Here is a 5,810-nt window from a genome sequence, read left to right on the forward strand (position 1 = left end):
TTTAGCCGTGTTTATTTAGGAATCCATTGTAAAGTAGTCTTGACAATGATTATGATTATCTAGAGAATAATGAAAACAGTTTTCGAAATTAGTTTTGACCATATCTTTGGAGTCTTGAGATATTGTGTGTTGGTCGAGAGCATGTTTTATATGATAGGGGGGAATAAGGTTTATATGGTATAATGTTTTAGAGTAGGAAAAATGAAGGAAAAAAAAGCGAACGAAGGAGGGCTATTATAGAGCCGTGTGGTATGAGGGGGCATGAGAAAGAAACAAGATCCCATCTTGTAGTCGCCAAGAAAAGAAGATGCAGAGAGCTCACAATTTGAGAGAGAGAGAGAGAGAGAGAGAGAGAGGATTCTTAATCATCATCATCCTCTCGTTCATTGCTATCCCCTTCCTTGACACCATCATTACCATGCCTCCTTATCAAATCACCAACTCTTACCTCTACATACCCACCATCTCTGACATTAGCATCTTGAAACACAAATGTTTCGCTTTGAATCACCACCATTCTTAACTCATTCCATGCACAGATAGAGGCATCACCAAATTTGAAGGTTTGGCCTTAGTCATCGACAAAAAGAAAGACAAAATCCATTATCATAAAGCTTCAACTAATTCTAAGTTTACAGCTTAATTAGAAGAGCCATAAAGGTCAATTCATATGCAAGTAGATCCGAATGAAGAGTGGGAATCAGGATGGATGTGGAAACAAAATGATTGCTAAGGGAAGAAGCTAAGTAGACCAAGAATTCCTTGTTGGACTACTGTAGAGACATGGCCTTTAAAAATGCAACCACGAATTTGACAAATCTCCAAGTAAGAGTGGCTTTTGTTTATCAATTAAGTATATGGAAAAAATTCAATTTATAATGTCTAATATTTTTTAATCTATGAGAAAAAACCTGGTTGTACATGCTCTATATTCTATATGATTTTTGAACCTTGTTTAAGGTTTTTTAAAATATAAAAATAAGAAAAATACTTCAAATTAGATATAAAAAGACACTTGAAAAGTCATAAAATTTGCAAAATGCATACTAGTTGAACTTGATATTATTAAAAAAGCTATTTTTAAGTTTAATTAGAAATTTTAGTATCTATTTAATATTTTTAAATTTTTGAAAAGCTATGCTTTTTGAGTAAATTATATAAAAATAATAAAAAGCTTTATGATAAGGTGAGAATTTGTGAGGATGGAAAGAAATATGATTTTGAATTGATATGATTTTATGAGACTTTTATGAGTCAATATATTATTAAAATCAAAACTCTAAGTCAAATTAAACATTCAAGTTATTGAAGTAACAACATGGCGATTATTTCTTGTAATGGGCCATAGGACCCCTCCCCTAAAGGAAAAGGGAAATTTTCTTTTTAAAGCTCAAAATTTTTTACTCCCCCCTCTCTCCCCCCCAACAGCAGTCGAGGGAGGGGGAGAGAGAGTGGGAGTGGTGGATTGGGAGGGGAGGCATGCAACCTCCAGGTGGAGGGGTAGCCATGCCACCTATCTCCTCCCTCCCCTCTCCTGGAAGGAAGGGAGGGTGCTAAATACATCGCCACCCTCCCCTGTCCGTTGCTGCACAAGGCCCTCGTCCGTAGCCACCCCGCCGCCAGCTGCAGTACTACCCCGGACGACCAAACGGTGTTCTCCTCCTCACTGTGACCTACCACATCGTCACCTCCCCCTTGGTCTGACATGCTAACGCTCTGCCACCTCGATTCCCACGCGTCATCTCCCCCCACCCATTAGCACTTCGAAGGGCCATCTGGGCCCTCCGACTGGCGTTTCCCCCCCTTGTCTACGAAAACGGCCTTGGGCCTACGACCAGGGTAGCTAGGGTTGGATGCTCGGTTCTCTGAGCTCCCAAAGATCATTCCGCACCCTCCAGAGTCCCGTCTCACTTTTGGCATTGCCTAAAGCCTCAACACCCTCTAGAGTCCCATCCTGCTTGGGGTTGGGCGCTCGGCTCTTTGAGCCCCCAACGATCATTCTCCCCCTCTCCTCGTTGGCGGTGCTGCGGGCCCTCCCAAACATGCCACCTCTATCCCTGGTTGCCACTTTTGAGACCTCCCAGACAAGCCGCTTCCCCCCCCCCCCCCCCCCCCCAGTTGCTTCTTGCCGTGGGGAGAAAAGAAAGAAGGAGAGGATAAGAAGGAGAGGGTGAGGGAAGAGAAAGAAGGAGGGAGAGAGAGAGAAGAGAAGGGAAGAGGGAGAGAGAAGGAGGAGGTGTGAAAAGAAGAAGGATTGGGAGAGAGAAGGGAGGAGTGAGAGAGAAGGAGGAGGTGAAAAGAAGAAGGAGTGAGAGAAGGGAGGAGAAAGAGAGAAGGATAAGGAGAGGATAAGAAGGAGTAAGGAGAGGGAAAGAAGGAATGAGAAGAAAAAAAAATGAAAAGAAGAGGGAGAGTAGTAGAAGAAGAGAAGGAGTAGTAGAGAGGTGGAGGAAGAGGAAGTAGAGGGAGAGAAGTAGGAGAAGAGAAGGAGGAGGAAGAAGAGGGAGAGAAGGAGGAGAGGAGAAGAAGAAGGGGAAGGAGAGAGGTAGAGGAAGAAGAAGAAGAGGTAGAGGGAGAGAGGAGAGAAGTAGTAGAAGAAGGAAAAGAGGGAGGAGCAGAAGGAGAAAGAAGTGGGAGAAAGAGAAGAAGAGAGGGAGAAGAAGAGAGAGAGAGAGAGTAGAGGAATAAGAGAGGGAGGAGAGAGAGAGAGAGAGTAGAGGAATAAGAGAGGGAGAAGGAGAGAGAGAGATGTAGATATTGAGAGAGGCAGAGATAGGGTGAAGAGCAAGCATGCTCTCTTCTTCTTTCATTCATTATCTCATAACCACACACATAGAATAAGTGTATACAATAGTACTAAGGTCCGTAGGACCATTCATACTGGGTCTAAGACCACTGACTTATTTAATGTCCCACACTTGCTGATACAGCTGGACATAGCTAATGTCGGTCGTACATAAGAATAGGAGAATAATATGAGCTTGATATTCTAACACTCCCCCTCAAGCTCAAATCATCTAATGAACTCCAAGTAGTTGTCTAAAACTACTAAACTTATCTCTACCCAAAGACTTGGTAAAGATATTTGCAACCTGTTCATCAGTCTTCACATGCATAAGATCTACTCTCCCCCTGCAAGAACCATCTCTCTGATAAAATGATTGTGTACCTCTATGTGTTTTGTCCTGGCATGGTATACTGGATTCATTGCTAGGAGTACACTACTGAGATTGTCACATAATAAGGTCACTGGAGCATTCACGTGAATATCCAAATCAGCCATAAGCTTGAGCAACCATGAGATCTCACATGCTGCCAATGCAACACCCCTATACTCTGCCTTAGTACTAGACAATGCAACCGTTGGTTGCTTCTTGCTGCTCCACTGATCATGCTACTTCCAAGGCCAAAAGCATAACCACTCGTAGATCTGCGATCATATGAGCATCCTACCCAATCCAGATCTATGTATCCAACCAGTTTCAAGGGCTTATCTCTCATATAGAACATCCCATAATCTACAGAGGACTTAACATATCTCATAATCCACCTAATAGCATCCAAATGTGGCTTCCTGAGCTTCTGCATAAATTGACTTATGAGCCCAACTGCATAACTCAAATCTCACCTAGTGATGGTCAAGTAGAACAGACTTCCAACCATCTGCCTGTACATAGTCACATCCTAAATTTCAGCTCTAGTGCTTGACATTCTGATCAAGGGGTGTATCCAATGGTTTGCATTCAGCCATGCCATACTTTTTCAGCATTTCGATGGCATAATGTTTCTGCATCATCCATAAACCATTTTCAGCCTTAATTACCTCAATACCCAAAAAATACCTCAATTCACCTAGATCTTTCATGTCAAATTCAAATTTCAGTATCTTCATTACATGATGTATGCCCTAGTCATCATACCAGTGATTATCAAATCATCAACATATATGACCAGCACTACCAAGCCACTATCAGTCTTCTTTGTAAATAGGCCGTGATCAGCTCTACCAACAATAAACCCAACCTCTGCAAGTAGTTACTGATCCTAGCATGCCAAGCTTTGAAAGCCTGCTTCAGCCCGTATAGTGCCTTTTTGAGCTTGCATACATAATGCTGAAAATCAAGGTGAACATACCCTTTTGGGGCTGAACCATATAGACATCCTCTACTAAGTCACCATTAAGAAAGGCATTCTTCACATCCATCTGATGTAATTTCCAGCCTCTAGCAGTAGGCAAAGCAATCACAGTGCGTATAATTGCCATCTTGGCAACTGTTGAGTGTGAAATATGTTGGTTTTTGGGTTGATTTTTTGTTTTTTTAATGATAAATGGTTGTTTATTTTGAAGTGTTTGGAAAGGTTTGGATAAGTTTGAAGGGTTTTTGATGGTTTTTGATGAGGATGTTTGGTTCTATAAGGTCTGATTTTCTTCTGTTTTCTTCTGTGTTGTTTCTGTTTTGGTAGTAGAGATGGTTGAATGAATGTTTTGAGAGATGATTGAAGTTTTGTGAAGAGGTTTATGAAAGATTGAATTGGTTTTGTTTTGGTTTTTATGATTTTTATGGGTTCTGTTGATCTTCTGTGAAGTTCTGTAAGCTTCTGTAGCTTTGTTATTCTGTACTTCTGTTGCTCTGTGATTCTGTTTTGTTGTTTCTGTTGAGTGTTATGATGGATGTGTGGATATTTTGGGAAGTGTTTTTGTCTTAGGAAAGGATGAATGGAAGCTTTATCCAAGCTAATTGAAGTGAAGAAGTAACTGCTGAAGATTCACAGAAGGTTACAGAAGACAGTGACAGAAGACAGATCTCACAGGACACTATGAAGTCTCTGGTGCCCCTTCATACAAGATGTACCTTTTTGGAATGTGTATCCACGACCTAAGAAGGATTATTGAGAGTGATTATTGATTATTGTAATGAGGATATGATGTACTATTGATGGAGAGAGAGAGAGAGAGTCAGAGATAGTCCATTATATCAAAACATTGTAATTGTATATGAGAGATTGAGAGAGAGAACTATGAAGACATTGAAGATGAATAATATGTGATTGATTTCCATTCAAAGATGATGTATTCCTTTTTTTTCTTTGTTGTATTTATGGAGATTATGAAGATTATGAAGAATATGGTTGATTCCATCATATTCGTGGGAGATCTATATGATGTTGCATGAAGATTTGTTGTGCCTAGTGTTCTTTTCTTCATTGTGATCATATAAAACCTAATAAAAAAGCTTGTTGATGATGACAAGATAGATTTTCTTGCAGTAGAAACCCTATTTCCTTGTTGTCTCTCTTGGGGCTCCATGTTTTTTGTGCGCAGCCGGGGAAAACTGCCATCAACAAGCACAAATAGAGGCTGAAAATGGACGAAGTGGCACTGTGGAAAAAGACGTAAATCAATGGATAGTAGAGTTCCTGCCACTATTGAAGAATTGCAAGCCTTCATTGCCAAGGCAAAATTCTACAAAAGATTCATTCCTTAGTGGAGAAAGCATAATGCCATTTTGATGAAGTCCCTCTGTGACGGTCTGTTTTCACTACCTTCTGAAGCTGTAGAAAGTTGCATCACAGTTGCAAAGTTCCTCCCACAAAACTGAAGAGTAGAACAGAGAGAATGAGTATCAATGGAGGATTTGGCCTTCATTGAGGAATTTCTAGATATCATCAAGTGGAAAATAGTCAAGAAGCTTCAGGAGTCGTGGTCTGTGGAGGTTCACAAAAATAAGAAGGAACAGAGTTGGGACTTGTTCGTAGACGCCCAACAGCAAGATATGTGGGATGCTTGGTGTTCTAACAATCTTTTGTTT

This window comes from Lygodium microphyllum, chromosome 18 (genome assembly GCF_053477565.2).
Source record: "Lygodium microphyllum isolate KBCC chromosome 18, Lygodium_microphyllum_v1.1.10, whole genome shotgun sequence".
In the NCBI taxonomy this organism is placed as follows: Eukaryota; Viridiplantae; Streptophyta; class Polypodiopsida; order Schizaeales; family Lygodiaceae; genus Lygodium; species Lygodium microphyllum.